General features: G+C 45.0%; 1 protein-coding gene across 13 annotated transcripts in view; it reads left to right on the forward strand.

The window, feature by feature from the left end:
• LOC119979250 (RAP1 GTPase activating protein) overlaps window positions 1–22,580 on the forward strand; it is a 705,159-nt gene that overhangs the window by 147,735 nt on the left and 534,844 nt on the right. For 6 of the 13 annotated variants that reach the window (XM_038821202.1, XM_038821193.1, XM_038821206.1 and 3 more), the window contains one exon: window positions 18,329–18,364. The exons of 3 other annotated variants lie outside the window; for them this stretch is intronic. The gene's annotated coding sequence lies outside the window, so the exon portion shown is untranslated. Of the gene's footprint in view, window positions 1–15,565; window positions 15,757–18,328; window positions 18,365–22,580 lie in introns of all 13 variants that reach the window. 4 more of the 13 variants (XM_038821204.1, XM_038821194.1, XM_038821195.1 and 1 more) reach the window with 2 other exon arrangements.

The raw sequence follows: 22,580 nt of genomic DNA on the forward strand, positions 1-22,580 counted from the left end.
GACCAGGCAACATCCTGGTGAACTTCCTCTGCAACCTTTCCAAATCCTCCACATCCTTCTGGTAGTGCGGCAGCCAGAATTGTGCCCAATATTCCAAGTGCAGCCTTACCAAGGTGCTATACGACTGCAGCATGACTTGCCAATTTGTATACTCGATGCCCCGTCCAATGAAGGCAAGCATTCCGTTTGCTTTCTTGACTACCTTGTCCACTTGTGTTGCCACTTTCAAAGATCTGTGGACCTACACGCCCAGATCTCTCCGACTTTCTATATTCCTAACAGTTCTGCCATTTACGGTATATTTCACCTCTATGTTAGACCTACCAAAATGCATTACCTCACATTTGTCCAGATTAAATTTTATGTTCTATGTTCTAAACTCCATTTGCCATTTCTCTGCCCAAGTTTCCAACCTATCTGTGTCCTGCTGTATCTTCTGACAATCCTCAAAATTATCTGCCACTCCACCAACCTTGGTGTCATCCGTGAACTTACTAATCAGACCAGCTACATTTTCCTCCAAATAGTTTATGTATACTACAAACAACAGAGGCCCCAGCACCGATCCCTGTGGAACACCACTAGTCACAACCTTCCATTCAGAAAAACACCCTTCTACTGCTACCGTTTGCCTTCTGTGGCCGAGCCAGTTCTGTATCCATCTAGCCAGCTCTCCTCTGATCCCGTGTGACTTCACCTTTTGTACCAGTCTGCCTGAGGCACCTTGTCAAAGGCTTTACTGAAGTCCATGTAAACAAGATGTAGAGTTTCTGACACTGAATCCTTGCCGGGCCCTGTCATAAGGCAGTGAATTATCGACCATCTTGTGAGATTAGAGTCACACACAGGCCAGGTTTGGTAATGATACCAAATTCTCTTCTCTTTCAAAACAAACATGAAACATGTTGGATTTTCTACAACTGATTCATTCCCAGTTTTCTTTTAAAAATAAATTCAACTCCTCAAAACTGCTGTTTCCTGGACTTGCTGGGAATGCATCAATTTTCCCAATGAACCTTCCTCTGTGTGCCAGAGCCATAGGTCTTGATTAACAAATAATTTCAGCCATCCTTCAAGCTTTGAATTCATTCACCTCCCCAACTGTGGTGGCTGCGTGGATAATCCCAGGATTATTACTCACCTTTTAATTTAGCAATTATCTCCTCTTTTCGCAGTATATTCACTCCTTGGAGCCTAGCTGACCATTCATAGAATCATAGAATCTCCACAGTGCAGAAGGAGGCCATTTGGTCCATCACTGACCGTCCGAAAGAACACTCCACCCAGATGAACTCCCCTGCCACCCAGCTCTATCTTTGTAATCTAACCTGGACATAGATACATAGAAGATAGGAGCAGGAGGAGGCCTTTTGGCCCTTCGAGCCTGCTCCACCATTCATCACGATCATGGCTGATCATCCAACTCAATAGCCTAATCCTGCTTTCTCCCCATACCTTTGATCCCATTCTCCCCAAGTGCAATCTCTAGCTGCCGAATATATTCAATGTTTTAGCATCAACTACTTCCTGTGGCAATGAATTCCACAGGCTCACCACTCTTTGTGTGAAGAAATGTCTCCTTATCTCTCCAATCTGCAGGGACAGTTCCAGAGTCTATAGAATCCCGGAAGATGACCACCAATGCATCCACTATTTCCAGAGCCGCCTCCTTCAGCACTCTGGGATGCAGATTATCAGTCCCTGGGGATTTATCCACCTTCAATTCCATCAGTTTTCCCAGCACCATTTCTCTACTAATGTTGATCTCCCTCAGTTCTTCCCTCTCACTGAACCTTTCATTCTCCAACATTTCTGGGATCTGATTTGTGTCCTCATTTGCGAAGACAGAACCAAAGTATGTATTTAATTGCTCAGCCACTTCTTTGTCCCTTATTATGCATTCCCCTGTTTCTGTCTGTAGGGGGCCTACATTTCTCTTTACCAATCTCTTTCTCTTCACATATCTGTAGAAACTCTTAGTGTCAGTCTTTATGTTCCCTGCAAGCTTCCTTTCGTACTGTACTTTCCCCTTCTTAATCAATCCCTTTGTCCTTCTTTGCTGAATTCTAAATTGCTCTCAATCCTCAGACCTATTATTTTTCTTGGCCAATCTGTCTGCTTCCTCCTTGGATCAGATACTATTTCTAATTTCCTTTGTAAGCCATGGATTGGTCCTCTTACCAACTTTGCTTTTGTGCCAGACAGGAATGAACAGTTGCTGTATTTCCTCCATGCGTTCCTTGAATGTTTACCATTGTCTATCCACTGTCATCCCTTTAGTAACTCTCCCCAATCTATCAAGGCCAACTCACGCCTCATATCCTCGTAGTTCCCTTTATTAAGATTCAGCACCCAAGTCTCTGAATCAACTACTTCAGCAGGGTAGCATGGTGGTTAGCATAAATGCTTCACAGCTCCAGGGTCCCAGGTTCGATTCCAGGCTGGGTCACTGTCTCTGTGGAGTCTGCACGTCCTCCCCGTGTGTGCGTGGATTTCCTCCGGGTGCTCCGGTTTCCTCCCACAGTCCAAAGATGTGCGGGTTAGGTGGATTGGCCATGCTAAATTGCCCGTAGTGTCCTAAAAAGTAAAGTTAAGGGGGGGTTGTTTGGCTACGGATATCGGGTGGATACGTGGGTTTGAGTAGGGTGACCATTGCTAGGCACAACATCGAGGGCCGAAGGGCCTGTTCTGTGCTGTACTGTTCTTCTTCACTCTCCATAGAACATAGAACAGTACAGGCCCTTCAGCCCATGATGTTGTGCCGACCATTTATCCTAATCTAAGATCAAACCAACCTACACACCTTCAATTTACTGCTGTCCATGTGCCTGTCGAAGAGTTGCTTAAATGTCCCTAATGACTCTGATTCCTCCACCACTGCTTGCAGTGCATTCCATGCACCCACAACTCTCTGTGTAATGAACCTACCTCTGATATCTCCCCTACATCTTCCTCCAATCACCTTAAAATTATCTCCCCTCATGACAGCCATTTCCACCCTGGGGAAAAGTCTCTGGCTATCCACTCTATCCATGGGCGAAATTCTCCGACCCCACGCAGGGTCGGAGAATCACCTGGGGCCGCCGGAGATCCCGCCCCCGCCGTGGCAGAGATTCTCCACCACCCGGGAAGTGGCGGGGGTGGGAATCACGGCACTCCGATCGGCGAGCCCCCTGCGGCGATTCTCCGGCCCACGATGGGCCGAAGTCCCGCCGCTGGGAGGCCTCTCCCGCCACCGAGGTTTGAACCACCTCTGGTGGCGGCGGGATCGGTGGCACGAGCGGGTCCCCGGGGTCCTGTGGGGGGCGCAGGGCAATCGGACCTCGGGGGGTGCCCCCACGGTGGCCAGGCCCTCGATCGGGGCCCCCCGATCAGGAGTCGGGCCAGTGCCCTGGGGGCACTCTCTCCTCCGCTGCCGCCACAGCCTCCGCCATTGCAGAAGCGGAAGAGAAACCCGCAGCGCGCATGCACCGGTGGTGACATCAGCGGCAGTTGGCTGCTGACGTTGCCGCCAGCGCATGCGCGAACCGGCGAAAGCCTTTCGGCCAGACTCGCTGCCGGGCGGCGGGCCTGACAGGCCGCTGGCGCCGGTTTTTGCACCAGTCGGCGTGGTGCCAACCGCTCCGGCGCGGTGCTAGCCCCCAAAGGTGCGGAGAATACCACACCTTTGGGGAGGCCTGACCCCGGAGTGGTTGGCACCACTCCCCTACACCGGGACCCCCCGTCACCCCGGGTAGGGGAGAATCCCGCCCCAGGCCTCTCATCACCTTGTACATCTCTATCAAGTCACCTCTCTGCCTTCTTCGCTCCAGTGAGAAAAGCCCTAGCTTCCTCAACCTTTCTTCATAAGACATGCCCTCCATCTTGATAAAAAATTCTATCATGTTATGGTCACTCATCCCCAAGGAGTCTCGTACAGCCAGATTGGCAATGATTCCCTTCTCATTACACAGCACCCAGTCTAAGATGGCCTGCTCTCTAGTTGGTTCCTCCACATATTGGTCAAGAAAACCATCCCATATACCCTCCAGGAATTCCTCCTCTACGGCATTGTGGCTAATTTAATTTGTCCAATCTATGTAACATTAAATCACCCATGATCACTGATATTCCCTTATTACATGCACCACCACCACCTTTTCTTTTATGCCTGTCCTTCCTAAATACTGAGGGGCTGGTTTACCTCACTGGGCTAAATCGCTGGCTTTTAAAGCAGACCAAGCAGGCCAGCAGCACGGTTCGATTCCTGTACCAGTCTCCCCGAACAGGCGCCGGAATGTGGCGATTAGGGGCTTTTCACAGTAACTTCATTGAAGCCTACTCGTGACAATAAGCGATTTTCATCTTTCATCTTTTCATCATCTCTAATTTCTTGTTTAATGCCATTCCCAACCTCACCAGTGCAGTTTGGGGCTCTATATGTGACACCCACTAATATTTTTTGTCCCTTGGTATTTCTTAACTGTACCCATACAGATTCCACATTGTCAGAGCTAATATCCTTTCTCACTATGGTGTTAATTTCCTTTTTACCCAGCAGTACCACGCCACCACCTTTTCTTTTGTGCCTGTCCTTCCTACATACTGAGAACCCTGGGACATTCAGTTCCCATCCCTGTTCACCCTGCAGCCATATCTCCGTAATCCCAATTATATCACAGCCATTTATATCTACCTGCGTGATTAGTTCATCCACTTTATTGCAAATGCTCCGTGCATTAAGGCACATGGTCTTTAAGTTTGTCTTTTTCACAATGTTTGTCTTGCTCCCAATATTTTTCTCTCCCCTATTTGAATTTTGTCCCTGGTTTCTCCACCTATCACTTTTCTTATTCACTTTTCTACCTTTTGACTTTGTCCTTGCTCCCTCTTTCACTGACTTCTTGCGTAGGTTCCCACCCTCCTGGCATTTTAGTTTAAACCCTCCCGAACTGCTGTGGCAAATAGCCCCCCTCGGACATCAGTTCCAGTCCTGCCCAGGTGTACCCCATCCAGTATGTGCAGGTCCCACCTCCCCCAGAACCGGTCCCAATGCCCCAGGAATCTGAAACCCTCCCCCTGACACCATCCCTTCAGCCACGTATTCATCCTATAGGTGGCAAGTTAGCATGGCTAATCCAACTTCTTCCTGGGCAGTCCATTAGGATCGAGGATGCCTTGCTAACTCTCCGGGGAGATGGGTTCTGCAGTGGCTGAATTGTCCAATCCTGGGACCGCACACTCTGCCACAGGTTTGGCAGATGGTGGTCGATGAGGTGGGTGGGTGAGACGTTCTGGATTCTTCACCCTCCTTCCGCTGTTTACACTTGGCCCCCGCGTGCTCCACCCTCTGACACGCGAGGTGATTGGCCCCTTCACAGCTGCTTTTTCTCCAGTTTGTGCGTTCTAAAGCAAGCGATTCCCACGTGTCGGTGAGGGTGTTGCTTTTATTTAGGGAGGTATTCAGAGTGTTCTTGTAGCGGCTCCTCTGCCCTCCCAGTGATTGCTGCCATTGTGGAGCTCAGAGCAGAGCACTTGTTTCGGGAATCTTGTGTCGAGCATGCGAGCAATGTGGCCGGCCCATCGCAGCTGGTCAAGCATGACCAGTGCCTCGATACTGAGGATATTGGCCTTGGAGGGGACACTCTCGTTGGTACACCTATCCTGCCAGTGGATTCGCAGGATTTTGCAGAGGGTGCGTTGGTGATATCTCTCCAGGGATTTGAGGTGCCTGCTGTACATTGTCCAGGTTTCTAATTCACACAGGAGGGCGGAGACCATGGCTGCTCTGTAGACCATGAGCCTTTTGCTGGGTTTGAGGTCTCGGCTTCGAATACTCTGCTCGCCAGGCAGCAGAAGACTGCACTGGCGCATTGGAGTCAATGCTGGATTTCATCGCCAATGTCTGCTCGCACCGAGAGGAGGTTCCCGAGGTCTGGGAATTGTTCACATTGTCCAGGGGATCACTGTGGATGATTTTGGTTGGGGGGCAGTTCTGTGTGGCAGGAGCGGGCTGGGAGAGAACCTTTGTTTTCATGATGTTTAACCTGAGGCCCATTCTCCCATATACCTCGGTGAATGTGTCGATGATGGTTTATAGCTCGGCCTCTGAACGTGCGCACACACAGGCATCGTCTGCGTACCACAGCTCGATGACAGAGGCTGGGGTGGTCTTGGTTCTGGCCTGGAGGCGTCGGAGGTTGAACATTTTCCCCCTTGTCCAGTAGGTTAGCTTCAGGGTGAGGGGGTGGAGTGTTGCTGCGAGGAAGATGGAGAAGAGCGTTGGTGCGATGACACAGCCTGTTTGACCCCAGTTTGCACACATATCGAGTCTGTGGAGGTTCTGTTGGCGAGGATCACGGCTTGCATGTCATCGTGGAGCAGGTGGGGAATGGTGACGAATTTCTGCGGGCAGCCGAATTTGAGAAGGATGCTCCACAATCCCTTGCGGTTGACAGAGTCGTCGGCCTTTGCGAGATCGAAGGCCGTGTACAGAGATTGATGCTGCTTTCTGCACTTTTCCTGGATTTGTCGTGTGCAGAAGCCTCTCTGAGACTCAGGGAGGAACTCTTCAGTCACTGGGAGGAGGTGGTCGAGGAGGATTCTCGAGATGACCCTGCCCGTGGCGGAGTGTAAGGAAATCCTTCTGTAATTTCTGCACTCGGACCTGTCTCCTTTCTTCAAGGTGGTGATAATTAATCCGTCTCTGAGATCTCCCAGCATGCTCCCTTCGTTCCAGACACGGGTGACGTGGTTGTGGATCCTTCTCCAGAGTGCCTCTCCACCGCATTTTAATACTTCTGCGGTGATTCCATCTGCGCCAGTGGTCTTGTTGTTCTTCACCTGTGGGATGGCCTTTTCAATCTCACGGCAAGCTGAGGTTGTGCTGAGATGGTAGCAGGTAGCGGGTCGCAGGATGGTGTCGAGGGCACTTGCGTCGAAGGATGTGTCTAACCTGCACATCTTTGCACTGTGGGAGGAAACCAGAGCTCCCGGAGAAAACCCATGCAGACATGGGGAGATTGTGCAGACCACCCAGACAGTGACCCTGGCGCTGTGAGGCAGCAGTGCTAATCACTGAGCTACCATGTCACCCCTTCGAATGGAGTCTATGGTTTCAGGTGCAGGAAGATGGATCTACTCTTTCAATGCTGAAAACCTCTCTTACGTCTACTCCCTTTTTCTCAATGCAGCTTCTGTTCCTACTGGAGAAGCATTCACATTCGTCTGCCTCGGCATCCGTTGAATCCAGGATCTTAATATTCTCACTGACTGAATTCACACTGGGGAACGTGTGTGATGAGGGAGGGCAAGTATATTTATTTTTCAAACTTCATCTGCTTTGGCAATTATAGACTCAATTGTGTTCAAAAGTGCTCTGACATTTTACCCGTACATCTAGCACTTCCTGGAGCGAGGCGCTTGCATTTACCATTAAATATAAGCATTAATTTTTATACAGAAGTGTTGCTCAGATGAAGGTGCAATTTTAAAAAACATTTCGGCATAATTCTTGCCACAGTTCAATTTTTAAATTAATTTATGGTAAATAGTTTCCCCCACTTGTGAAGCCAAATTGTTGATTGAACAAATGTGAAATGTTGGAGTGCTGTGTTCAAAAGCTGCAGCTTCTTTGAACTCCAGCCAAATTTTCCACATTGTCATCAGCAATAGACTGTCCAGACTGTGCACTCCACTGCTTCAACATGTTGTTTATTGGTGCTGAGTATGACATCAAAGGACTTGTTTTAAAAATTAAACATTTCAGCTTGTTTGTGACAGAGGCAATGAAATATTAACTGTAGAGAATGTATAATAGTGTGGAGGAGTTTTCTGTAATAATAAATTGGACAAAGACAGCAATATTTAGTTAAAAATGTTCAATTATAAAGGTCCCTTTGTGAAATATTTGGTTGAATTTATATCAACCGCCTTATGCAGTGCAGAAGGAGGTGTGTGCTCGAGTGGGGTGCTCTTTACAAGGGCCGGTGCAGACTCGATGGGCCGAATGGCCTCTTTCTGCACTGTAAATTCTGTATAAAACATTTGAGTGTTTATGGGAGATGAGGCTTGTTGAACACAATCTGGTTTCCTGTGCTTTGTGTTTGGACTCCAGCACTCATGTTATTCAATAATAATCCAATCAGTAAACATCACCTCCGTTTCTGTGAATGCTATTGTCCAGCTCATTGGGAAGGATCACTTCTGGTTGAGCAATGGGAGCCTATTCCCCAGAGGCACCATCCTTTACTCCCGCAACTGCTGCTATCTGTGAGCAAGGATCTTGGGATTAACTATAAATGTGTTGGCTAGTGTAAAAGGGTAATAACCAGTTGGATTTGATGGAAATAAAAATAAGAAAGATGCAAAATGTGCTGGCGAATTGGCACTATTCACTTTAACCATCACATCCCCCAACCATCAAAGCTTCACTGTCTGACAAATTCTGGCATTCATAGAACACTGATGTTATTGTTCCCTCAAAGTCTGTGTCACAAGTAAATTGGCATTGTATTCTTCAGTTACCCTATTGCATCCTTCAGCTACCCTATTGTATCCCTCAGTTACCCTATTGTATCCTTCAGTTACCCTATTGTATCCTTCAGTTACCCTATTGTATCCTTCAGCTACCCTATTGTATCCTTCAGCTACCCTATTGTATTCTTCAGTTACCCTATTGCATCCTTCAGCTACCCTATTGAATCCCTCAGTTACCCTATTGTATCCTTCAGTTACTCTATTGTATCCTTCAGCTACCCTATTGTATCCTTCAGTTACCCTATTGCATCCTTCAGTTACCCTATTGTATCCTTCAGCTACCCTATTGTATTCTTCAGCTTCCCTATTGAATCCCTCAGTTACCTTATTGTATCCTTCAGTTACCCAATTGTATCCTTCAGTTACCCTATTGCATCCTTCAGCTACCCTATTGTATCCCTCAGTTACCCTATTGTATCCTTCAGTTACCCTATTGTATCCTTCAGCTACCCTATTGTATCCCTCAGTTACCCTATTGTATCCTTCAGTTACCCTATTGTATCCTTCAGTTACCCAATTGTATCCTTCAGTTACCCTATTGCATCCTTCAGCTACCCTATTGTATTCTTCAGTTACCCTATTGCATCCTTCAGCTACCCTATTGTATCCTTCAGTTACCCTATTGTATCCCTCAGTTACCCTATTGTATCCTTCAGTTACCCTATTGTATCCTTCAGTTACCCTATTGCATCCTTCAGCTACCCTATTGTATTCTTCAGTTACCCTATTGCATCCTTCAGCTACCCTATTGTATCCTTCAGTTACCCTATTGTATTCTTCAGTTACCCTATTGTATCCTTCAGCTACCCTATTGTATCCTTCAGTTACCCTATTGTATCCTTCAGCTACCCTATTGTATCCTTCAGTTACCCTATTGCATCCTTCAGCTACCCTATTGTATCCTTCAGCTACCCTATTGTATCCTTCAGTTACCCTATTGTATCCTTCAATTACTCTATTGTATCCTTCAGTTACCCTATTGTATCCTTCAGCTACCCTATTGTATTCTTCAGTTACCCTATTGTATCCTTCAGCTACCCTATTGTATCCTTCAGCTACCCTATTGTATTCTTCAGTTACCCTATTGTATCCTTCAGCTACCCTATTGCATCCTTCAGCTACCCTATTGTATCCTTCAGCTACCCTATTGTATCCTTCAGTTACCCTATTGTATCCTTCAGCTACCCTATTGTATCCTTCAGTTACCCTATTGTATCCTTCAATTACTCTATTGCATCCTTCAGTTACCCTATTGTATCCTTCAGCTACTCTATTGTATCCTTCAGTTACCCTATTATATCCTTCAATTTCTCTATTGTATCCTTCAGCTACCCTATTGTATCCTTCAGTTACCCTATTGTATCCTTCAGTTACCCTATTGTATCCTTCAGCTACCCTATTGTATCCTTCAGTTACCCTATTGTATCCTTCAATTACTCTATTGTATCCTTCAGCTACCCTATTGTATCCTTCAGCTTCCCTATTGTATCCTTCAGATACCCTATTGTATCCTTCAGTTACCCTATTGTATCCTTCAGTTACCCTATTGTATCCTTCAGCTACCCTATTGTATCCTTCAGTTACCCTATTGTATCCTTCAGTTACCCTATTGTATCCTTCAGTTACCCTATTGTATCCTTCAGCTACCCTATTGTATCCTTCAGCTATCCTATTGTATCCTTCAGCTACCCTATTGTATCCTTCAGTTACCCTATTGTATCCTTCAGTTACCCTATTGTATCCTTCAGCTACCCTATTGTATCCTTCAGCTACCCTATTGTATCCTTTAGCTACCCTATTGTATCCTTCAGCTACTCTATTGTATCCTTCAGCTACCCTATTGTATCCTTCAGCTACCCTATTGTATCCTTCAGCTACCCTATTGTATCCTTCAGTTACCCTATTGTATCCTTCAGCTACCCTATTGTATCCTTCAGCTACCCTATTGTATCCTTCAGTTACCCTATTGTATCCTTCAGTTACCCTATTGCATCCTTCAGCTACCCTATTGTATCCTTCAGTTACCCTATTGTATCCTTCAGCTACCCTATTGTATCCTTCAGCTACCCTATTGTATCCTTCAGCTACCCTATTGTATCCTTCAGCTACTCTATTGTATCCTTCAGTTACCTTATTACTGATTACTGCAGGTTTATAAATGAGGGTGTTTGCTAGCTCTTCATTCTTGGGGGGGTTGGGGACGGGAGCGATTGCTCAATATCGTAACTAGGTCATTTCTAGTCAACTTCCTCGCAAATATTTTGGTTTCATTGGTATGAGGTAGAGGCAATGCAAATACTTGTAAGAATTAAATTGCTCAGACATACTGATGCCTGCTAATTAATAGGTGCTCCCTGAGCACTGATGGGGGATTTGAGATGGATGAATAATAGATCTTCAGGAAAGAGGCCACAGGCATTCCCCAATTCCGCACCCTGTCTATTCATGATTGCTTCACAAGGCATTTCCATATTTGATATTTGTTGTAGACAACTTGGATTTCACCATGGTGGAGGGGTGCATTTTCCTAGTATATTGAATGAATCCTGGAAAAGACCTTGGACGGGATTCTCCGCCGCTGGGATTCTCCGTTTTGCCGGCGCCCAGGGGTTTCCCGATGGTCTGGGGCTGCCCCACAATGGGAAACCCCATTGACCGGCCGGCTAAATGGAGAATCCCGAGGGGTGAGGCAGAAATCTGGCACAACAAGGCAGAGAATCCAGCCATTTATCATTGGCAATATCTTGATCCAGCTAAGCATGAGTAGGGATCCACACATATAAACACATGTATACATATGTTCACACAGAAACACACATACTCATACACACCTAAAAATGCACATACATATATACTCACACACACATGTATAAACATATGTATATAGTCACACACATTTGAAAATCGCTTATTGTCACAAGTAGGCTTCAATGAAGTTACTGTGAAAAGCCCCTAGTCACCACATTCTGGCGCCTGTTCGGGGAGGCTGGTACGGGAATTGAATCGTGCTGTTGGCCTTGGTCTGCTTTACAAGCCAACTATTTAGCCCACTGTGCTAAACCAGCCCCTACACATTTAAAAACATATACATGTATACTTATATATATATACAAACACATGTATACAATTATACACAAGCACGTATAAGAAACACACATGCCCACACATATACATATACACATACATATACATATATTCTTGATTAATAAGGGGATCAGGGGTTATGGGGAGAACGCGAGTGATCGAAATTGACTTTTCTAATCAGCTATATCCATGAAAGTAAGGGGAGATGATAGAGGTTTAATTGATAACTCATTAAGATTAAATTAACTATAGTCATATTAAGCATTGCTTCAGTGTAACACTAGCTGGGAATCCACGAAGGGTTAATCCAGATCATACTCTTTAATTTCTGTAATTTCTCTCTCAGGTTTCACATTTTGCAAACCGCTTGAAACTGTGGGGTCATTGACGTCAACTAGCTAACAGGCCCCATTGTACGTTAAAAACTGGGCGGCTGTCTAGTACAGTATGAGTAGTTCCATTTCTATGGAAACAGCCAGTCTGGAGATATAATTTCTGAGCAAAAACTGTGTTTTTCTAATTCATGATAGATTCAAGTGTATGGGAAAGTAGCACCAAAATATTTAAATACATATACCTCTTAGAATTGATAGACAGACAGTTTGACCGAATTGAGTGAATTATAAATTAGTTAAAGCCATTCAGAAGTAAAAAGAAGGCCAGACCTAAAGATAATAATCTCCTTAAGAATCACATACCGATACAAAAACTCATTCCGGAATCACTCTATTTTTTCTGAAACCTATTTCTTTGCTGCTGCTTTTTCTGATCGCCATCTTTCTTTTCTTTAAATCACTTAGTTATGTTATCCTGTGCATTATGATTTGAAGAATTCCCACAATCTGTGTTTTAAATCTCAGCTACTGCATTCGCGAAAGACAATTAATATGACTAGCTTGCTAAAGGGCTAGTCGGAACGTCCTATTTGTTGCATTGAAAATAAGGTTACCAGTGGGCACAGCTGACAAATAAAGTTCCAGTGGACTTTGCCAGAAAGCACAGACTTGACCTCTGTTATTTGGGAACTGAGAAGGGATAACGGATATCCAGGGTTCTGAATAGACACATAGATCCTTGAGCAGGAGAATGGGGATGAGAAAATATCAGTCATGATTGAATGGCAGAGCAGACTCGATGGAACGAGTGGCCTAATTCTGCTCCTATGTCTTATGGTCTTACCCTAACGCACACACCCATAAACACACATATAAATAGATACTCACACGTGTACAAATGCACATTTACATATACAATCAACACACGTATAAACACGTGTGTGTATATGCTCACAAATATAAACACACGTGTACATATATACTCACATTTTAAAACATATCTACATATGTACTCATGTGTAAATGCACATTTATATATATAAACATCCATGTACATATATGCTCACGTGTGCAGACACACGTATATGTATATGCTCACACACACCTCCTGTCATCATTCACTTTTCATTTAAGCACAATAGACTTAACCTCTGATTCTCAGATTAAAACAGAACAGTGCACGGGGAAAGTGGGCAGGAACTCTCTCCCGCACTTGGAGATCAATAAAGATTGGGGTCTTTTGACTCAAAACTCTGCCTGAATTTTGGAAAAGCAAATTTATCATCACATCCAGAACACTAAAGCTAACACTCCATATCCATTAATGTTACTATTGGAGGGGAAAATCTCAGAATGGAACCCTCAGAAAACCATAACATTCATTTTTTTAAACAATGTGGATAAATAGGCCTTTTACCAACAAAGAACACATTTGTTAAACATGAAACATTTGAAAATAATACAATACTCTTCCACTTCCACTTATCTTCAGAAATGTATCTATTTTAAGGATAACACAGGTTAAAAAAATATATCTTATTCTATGATGTTCTCAGTAAGCATGCAATCTGTCAGGTACTCAGTCCCCAGCCGAATACTATTGCTCCGAAGTCTGGAATAAGGTTTCCAACCTTACGAATGCTTCAGATACCTGACTTTTCTCCAGCCAACTTCCACTTTTGACCTTTAACTTCAATGAACAGTATCCTGCTCAAATCCTAGTTCCTGTTTTCCTTTTTACTTCAATCTTCCTGGAAACTTCTCTTCATTCTCTAGTTTCTAGAATGAGCTGTCCTTCAGTTTGTGGACTTGCATTCTTGCCCATTACTCCATTGTATGGCTTTTCTTCTGGCAGAACTGAGCGAAATGTCCTTCTCCAGCTTCCTTGTTCCGACGGCTGTGGTTTTAGGCAAAACTCAACTCAAAAAGCCTTCCTACCCTAAAGGTGCCCCTGGTTACTAAGCAACAGCTCATTATTTCTCCACCTCCTTTTTTAACTTTTTATGCCATAAACTCTCTAAGCACACCTTAAAAGGAACCAAAGCCCCCCATACAGGTAAACACCTTTGTTTAACATGAATCTAAATAGAGTTTCTAACTACGTTAAACCCACTGACATCTCTATACCTTAGTTCTAATTTCCAACAATACAAACATAGATCACTTAAACATACCTCTGCTTCCTGACACCCCAATGCTACTTATCCTCACCCCTAGCCCTAACCCTCACCCTCCATGTCCATACCCCTAATCCTAACCCCTAACCCTCCAAATCCATAATCCACCACATCTATATAACTGCCTCAAATCACTTTTGTTTCCAATTGCTGCTTCCACACAAACCATAGTCACCAAGATTTACCATTTCTATAATGATTGAGGATCTAACCTTTCCTTTTTTCATCTGTTAATACACAGCCTTGCAGAATTTTTCGTGATTATTGGCTGTGATCACAACACAATTCTGCCCCTATTCCAGAGCATAGGCTCTGGTTTCATTGCTTCGGGGCAGAATCGAACTGCCGCGCTGCGCCTGGCTCAGTAACACGAAGAAGCCGTTAACACATGCGAGAGGTCTCTCGCGAGATTTGCGATGCTTGGAACAACTCGCGAGATCTAACACATCTTGCGAGACCTTCGGTGGATGAGTTCCAGATTAACATATTTAAGTGAGCAATTAGGCTCATTTAAATATGACAGCGGCCAATTCTCCTGAGGCCTGGAAGCTAATGCCTGTGCCTGGGAGACCGTGTTTAGCACTGCTCCACACAAACGTAACGGTATAACGGTACCTGGGAAGGGTTTCCCAGGCCAGCGAAGGAACCTGAGTGGTCGGGCTCTGGGCAGGATGATAGCCTGGCACTCCTGTTGGCACCCAGGCACCTTGGCACTGCCAACCTGGCACCTTGACAGCGCCACCTGGGAACCCTGTCACTGCCTGGATAACTGGTGGCACTGTCAGGTTGGCAGGGGCACGGCCAGGGTTCCAGGTTAGGAGTACCTGGATGCCAGGGTGCCAGGTTGCCCGTGCCAGGGATCAGGCCCTGGGGTGCCCTGCCTTTAGGAGCTGGGTGAGGAGGGGCCCGAGCACCCCTACAAGGTAAGTTGGGGCAATGGGAGGATGGTCTGGAGGCCATGGTGGCGTGTCCTACCGAGGTCGGAAGGTCAGGGCGACATTTAAAAATGGCGTCCCAATCGCTTCCTACACTGATGAGCTGAGCTTGTCAGAGGAGGAAAAGAGGTAACTCAGTGTGGCATTCCAGACCAAGACCAGAGACAATCCGTTTAATCGTGGGGTCATTCTCGACTCTGAAGGTACCGTGAAAGAATCCACTATACATGCCCAAAATACGACTGTTTTTGAGCTTAAATCGCGCCCTTGGGATGGGATGTCAGTCCAAATTTTAGCAGTTCAAGCTCTTCTAGCAGGTTCAGATAAGTCAGACATTGTTATTTTTCCCCAGGAAAGGTTAATGGCCCTGATAAACCTGCCAGTAATATAAATGGTAATGCACTGATTCTCATAGAGACCACAGAGTCCATGGAAACCTTTACCTGCTTGATCAAAAAGATTTCATCTCACAGTAAAACCAGAGAGAGGCTAATGATAAAGATCTCCTTCTTCACAGGAGCTCAGTTATCTTCCAAAAAGGCACTGTGCCAAATCAGATTCATGACTGTCTGAAACTCCCTGCATCAAATGAAAGGAATCAGAACAACTCCCGCATTGGAAAGCCGTTGATCGTAAAGGTCTGAAAATAAATCTTCAATCTCCAGTCCCGAGAACCAGTAACCAACAACATCAACAGTCATCTGGAAGGTAGGCTTTGGCCAGAGACAGTGGAGATCATTATTGCACCAAGTGTGACGCAGGAATACAAACATTACAGAACATATCAGCTGTCCTGGGGTGATGTGAAGGATAAACAGTTTGTGATTACCTGGGAGGTATGGTGTGTGAAGCAACTGGCAAATAAATGTATTTCTACACAAAAGCATCCCAAAATCTGACAAACTATTCTGAACATCATGCGTTGTGTTTACTGTTGATTGGGAATGGTAGCTTGTACTTTGAGTGAAATCTTTCACCTCAATATTTGAAAAAAAAAGAAATGAAAATCGCTTATTGTCACAAGTAGGCTTCAAATGAAGTTACTGTGAAAAGCCCCTCGTCGTCACATTCCGGCGCCTGTTCAGGGAGGTTCCCAGAGAGCATTGAGTGTAGAATTATTAAGGTGATATTATTCACAATGCAATGCTTGCAAAAGGACTGAAGCTCATGAAAAGTTCAAATGTTGGCCTCAGAAACAGCTATCTCTGTCTCAAAGGTTAGCCGCAGTGTTCAATACTGAAAACCTCCAACGTGTTCTCAGGATTTATCGTATCAGCTGTGGAGAAGTTGTTCGCACTCTTGGTTTTAGGCCACAAAGTTATGGGCCCAAGACCCAGTCTAGAATTTAGCACAAAAAACACACAAATTGTCTGCCCACTGGAGTTGATGTAAAAGATTCCATGACAGGAAGGTTCTGCTCCATCTCTAGGCCAATATCTATCCCTCAGTCAGCATCATAAAACAGGCACCTCTTTCATTCTGGTCTACTGCATTCACTGCTCCTAAAGTGGCCTCCTCTGTATCGGAGAGACCAAACGCAAACTGGGTGATCGCTTTGCTCAGCATCTTCGGTCTGTGCACATTCAGGACCCTGACCTTCCTGTTGCTTGCCATTTTAACGAAAGGCCCTGCTCCCGTGCCCACATGTCTGTTCTTGGCCTGCTGCAATGTTCCAGTGAAGCTCAATGCAAACTGGAGGAACAACATCACATCTTCCTGTTCGGCACGCTACAGCCTTCCAGCCTGAACATCCAATTCAACAACTTTGGACGATTAGCCCTACCCCACCCAATCCCCTTTGTTTTCATTCCATTGCATTTTAACTGTCTTTTGCATTTTATTTATTTATTGTCTTTCTTTACATATATGTTCCCCCCTGTAACTTATCCCCCCTCTCCTCACCTTTGTCTCCCCTTTACTTCACCATCCCCCACCTACACCTGTCACAGCTTACCCTCTGATGTTAATTTCTCTGTTGTTTGGCCTTTCACACCTTTTGTTCTCTCTGGAGACTGCCATTAACACTCGTTTCCCTTGGTATCTGTGGCTATTAGCACCCTGTTCCCTTGGTTTCTGTGGCTATGACTCACCTTTCATTCCCTCACCCCACAGTATAAATATCTCCCACTTTCTATGTCCTTTAGCTTTGACAAAGGGTCACCTGGACTCGAAACGTTAGCCCTTTTCTCTTCCTACAGATGCTGCCAGACCTGCTGAGATTTTCCAGCATTTTCTCTTTGGTTTCAGATTCCAGCATCCACAGTAATTTGTTTTTATCATAAAACAGGCTATTTGGTCATGATCACATTGCTGTTTATGGGAGCTTGCTGTGCTCTTGTTGGCTGCCCCGCCTCCTACATTGCAACAATTACTGTATTTTATTTGCTGTCATGCGCTTCGGTTAGTCCTGTGTCTGTGAAAGGCTCCATATAAATACAGTTTTTCTATTTTTAATTGTAATGTTACTCTTTATGATACCGAGTTATTGAGTATAATAGTGATAATGCTCAGGAAACTAACTGTAAAAGGAGAATAATTAAAATTAAAATTTTTCTACAGATTCCAAATATTCCAAACAATTTAGCCGTGAATTTGCATCTTTCCTCAATGATGCTCTGGAGTTTGGAATTTGAGTTTAAGGAGTGGGTTTCACTGACTGCTGGATGCGGGGGAGGGGTGGGGGGGGGGGTGCGCGGTGAGGGAGCTGGGCGCGGGGGCAACAAGTCTGAATGTGTGGCTGACAGCCATAATTTGACTGCAAGGTCGAGTGTCATTAACAGCGATGCAGCCAAGAGATTTCACCTCAGGAAATTGCGGGGTGAATCTGAGCAAATTCTCTCAAAAAAACATTTAATCCCTGTGGCTGACAAGGCTAGAAATGTCAACTGGTCATTAATTGATTGGGACAAGACCTTGAAGGAACGCAAGCAGTGAACCTGTCATCTTTAGTTAAGTGACTGAATCGAAAAATATGCCTTTGATTAGAATCTTTGTTTAAATCAGTTACACCGCGATAACTTGGAGAATAACATAAATGTGGGAATTAATTTAAGACAATTATGCCATTGAGCAATCTAAAACATTTCTTTCTGTTATATTGTTATTTTATTTGTAAAGGGCTGAGAACTAATTATTAAATGAATATATATTGGGCATGCCACATTTGAATTCTGCACTGCACTTGTGCTGAGTAACAACATATCAGTCACGTGGAAAAAGAAATACATTCATTGAAACTCCAGAATTTTGAGTCTAAAGTGTGTTTATTTCTAATTTATAGGAATCAGAAGGTGTAACATGGTGGCAGCAAGTGTCTGTAAGTAACAACCCAAACATTTCAAATGTATTTAATGCTAAATTAGATTGAAATGTCAACCTGAATTATACAAAGCCAGGATGGCCACCAGAGAACCAGCCAATGGTCAATTGGGAGGTGCTGCTATCATTGAGATGTTTGAGGAGTTCAAGTCCAGACTAACACACAGTACTTTTTAAAAGGCACCCGTGAAGAAGAATAGGTCAGCTTCTGTGGGCAGGAGGGGAAAGGTTACATGTGTTTAATAGTTGGGAGCGGAGTTCAGATGAAACGCAGAAAACTGTTTTGTAAAGTTCAGCGCACATTTGCAGCCAAAGTCAAATTCTCAGATCTACTTTGGTCAAATTCCTAAAAAGGCTGAAAAATGGAGCCAGAAAACGTAAATCCAAGTGCACACGTGAAAGTCCTGCAATTTCAGCTCATCGGGGCTCTGCACACCCAGGAAAGCTTTCAGTGGCGAGGATGAACTCACAATGTCGCAGGCTGTAGACAGATGCTGTCAGAGCACGTGATGCAACGAGTTGACAGATGAAGACATTGAGGACCAAAACAACTAGCTTTCAGTTCACGTCAAGAGAACGGCAGCAGGGATGATGCAATGAAACAGCACCAAAATTATGCAGACAGAAAGCTTTGCTCGACCTGTGGATGACCGCATGTGCTGACAGGCAGAAGGAAATGTCCCACATATGGATCAAACTTTAGAGCTTGGAAAGTCAACTCACTGGGAAAGGATGAGGTGGACAAAGGAATATGATGGTAACTGAGCTATCAGAGAGAGAGACAGAGAGAACAACTGGGCGAATGAGGAAATGAAAGAATCCAAGAGTCCACACTCTGGAAGATGACGGTGGGTTTGAGGAGGGAATGGACTCAGGAACCGCACAGCTGAGTGAGGCCACTGGATGTGACAGTCCCTGAGAAAAGAAATTGGTGCAACCATTCGGACCAGGAGGTGTGTGAGAAATAAACGCACTGTCATTGGAAGCTGAAGAGTGATACCAAAATGCAGAGTAACATCATCCGACTCAGATTATACCAAACGGTTGGGGCAGCACAGTGGTTAGCACTGCTGCCTCACAGCTCCAGGGACCGGGGTTCAATTCTCACCTTGGTGACTGTCGGGGAACCTTTCAAAATGGTGGCCTGATCTCTAAGGAGCCGGTCTGGTCGGCGTGTTCAGCTCTGCAGTGATGGAAAACATTCTGGCCAGAATTTACCTGCTGTTCACACTGGTGGGATCCTCCAGTCCCACTGGCATTGCACCCCCCGCCTCGTGGATCCTGGTGATGAGGGGTTCATTCACCGGGAAATCACCTTGACAACAGCGGGATCAGAAGATCCCACTGACGGACTGCCTCTGCCATCCGGTGGGTTGTGTCGAGTGTGGGCTAGCCCCAGTGGGAATTCCTCGGGGCCTGAACAGGTGACAGTGTGGTTAGACAGCAGTGGGAACTCGCCAACAGAACTGGGGAGAAATTCCCAGCTAAACGCGCCTGAAATGACACTGAGAAACTTTCCCCTTAGATCACGCCCCATAATGTTCAACATCCTCACCTCATCAGCATATTGCCCAAAACGTTTATAGAAAAGTTCATAAAGAGACGTGTACAGACGGTCGATGGAACCCTCACGACATCTCGAGAGAGACAAAGGGAGACACAAACCTTGTGTTATTATCACTTCAGTCAGATATTCCCTCCAAATGATCCAAGGGGAGTAAAATAACAAACTCACTGATGCACAGGTAGAACAAACATGCTAAATGCCTACCTGGGCTGTTGAAAGGGCAAACTGGACAAGTAGTGGACCCAGCCATGTAAACCTGGGACCCAGTGGAGGTTGTTGGTGAAGCTGAAACTCCAAAGGTCACTTGAGACTGAAACTAGTCAACCAATGAGAAGGAAAAGAGTCCTCATTCAACCTGGATCTCAACTGGAAAAAGCAGAAAAGATTAACAACAACACCAGCAACATCAGCAACCAGGGAGAGAACATCACCAGTGTCACCAACAGGGGGGATTGTGCTGGGCCGGATGGGCTCAGGTTAGGGGTCTTTGCTGGGACGCGGCTTGTTTACTGGCTGTCCCCATCTGCAGCTATTAAACGCTATAAACAATCAGTGTGTAAACGTTAAAGTTTTTGCATGATAAAGTGTAAGTGGTCCCACCTGTACCCCTGAATCCTTTAAAAAGTCTGTATTCCAAGTTTAAAGGTCCGTGAGATCTTGGTGAAAGTCATGCCTTTAAAGTGGTGGAAATCTTTGAAGTAGATTTCACACATTCAATTTAATTCCCCTTTAAAGGATAGAAGTCTGCTTGTATGCCTGGAAGGCTGAAAGCTTTGATCTGCACTGCTTACATTCAATTTAATGTGCTCCTGCACTTTTGAGGAAGCATTTGAGAACAAAGAGGCAGACTCATTAAACAAACTGTGGTTAGGAAAACACCTGCTCCCCTGAGTTAATGGTTTCCTGCGGAGCGTTATAAATAAACAATCTTAATCTCCCCTTTGAAACTGCTTCAACCTGCCAATCAGACAGCTTTTAGCAGGTAATGGGGCATGAGGTTTACTGATGGGGCACCCCTGCCAGAGTGGCGCCATGAGACCCGTCTCCACCATTTGTTTGGACTAAGTTTCAAAAGATATGGCGGGAGAAGCTGGCAGTGGAACTAACGGGAGGGAGCACATGGCATTTCCTGCCTGGATTGACACAAACAATGAGAATATTCTGCTCACAGAGTTTCTTTTCAAATGCCCTTTCCTCCTCTGGGAGTTTGGAAACCAGTTCTAAACAATAATCCTTGGCATTTAACAAAAGATTTGTGCTTCCTCATATTTTATTGAATAATTGTATTCCTGTATTAAATGATGGATTGTATTTGATGTGAATGAATGGTGACATTCTTCTCTCTGATAATTACAAGCCTTCATTCTTATAACATCTTCTCTGCTCCCCATGTTCAGCAGTGAAAATCTCCAGTTGCGCCTTAATCTTCATGGAAAGAATTTTCTGATGCTGCTCATTAAAATAATTAATCCAAAACAACCAGTGCCAGGGATTGACAAGTCAAGAAATGCCAAATGGCCAATGATTGATTGAGACAAACCACTGAAAGTAATCAGAAACAAAGCGAAAACCAACTTCAGCAATAGATTCCTCCCTTCCCATTAACACTGCTGCCGAGATTCAGTGGGAGGAATTTGATGCCTCCCCGCAATGTCCATATAATTCCGACAGTGCAGAAGGAGGCCATTCAACCCATCAGACTTGCACCCACCCTCTGAAAGAGCATTCTGGGTCACAGATATGGTTGGAGTTAGGACAGGGCTTTTGGGATTGTCCAGTCTCCCCAAAGTATGCTGCTCGAGTCTGTAATCTGCTTCAACAAAACTGTTTACCTCCAACAAGTATTTACACATTTCGACCCCACATGAGAATGGAATGTCTCCTTTTCCAGATCTCGCTGACTTCACAGTCATGTGATCTGACATCATTATTACATCAGCATATGCATGTTCCTGATGTTCACCCTTTCCTCTGCATCTGCCACCCCCAAGTCTTTATCCCATCACCTTCATCTCCCAAAGTTTCAGAATCACAGGGTTAGTCTCTGAGGTGTCTTAACAAATCTCCCAATTCCAATGTCCTATTGAGGTGAAGGATATTCCATACACTCCCTTCTGTTGGTGTGAGTGTTCTCTCCTGGGTGGCTATCGCGCTTTCTTCTTCTTCTGGATCTGAGTGGTAAGCCCAAGTTCCTATTGCTTTTTCTCTGCAAGGATATTAAAGCGCAGTGGTTTCTCCTTATGATACCCTTCCCTGTCTCAACCCTGTATGATGCTGCTTGTGGGCTTTTCTCAATGATTGTACACTCCCTCTGTTTGCCTCAGACTCAGACCCTCCCCCTGGATTTTAACATTGAATAAATTCTCTTGAGGGATTGAATAATTGTGTCTGCTGTGATACTCCACAACCAGTTTACTTCAAACGTTACACTATCAAATCAGCCATGATCTTACTAAATGGCGAAGGGGCTGAATGGCCCACTCTCCTGGCTCCTTGTTGAGATGTTCGTATTAAGCACAGGTAGTAATCAATGGCAATGGCCAAGATTTTCCATAGCCCACCCATCCTCCTCCGCAGGATCGGAAATTCCTGCCTCGTGGTCAACAGATCTTTGACTGAGTTGACAAATTTTCCATCCATCCTGCAA

Source organism: Scyliorhinus canicula, chromosome 16 (assembly GCF_902713615.1).
Source record: "Scyliorhinus canicula chromosome 16, sScyCan1.1, whole genome shotgun sequence".
Taxonomy (NCBI): Eukaryota; Metazoa; Chordata; class Chondrichthyes; order Carcharhiniformes; family Scyliorhinidae; genus Scyliorhinus; species Scyliorhinus canicula.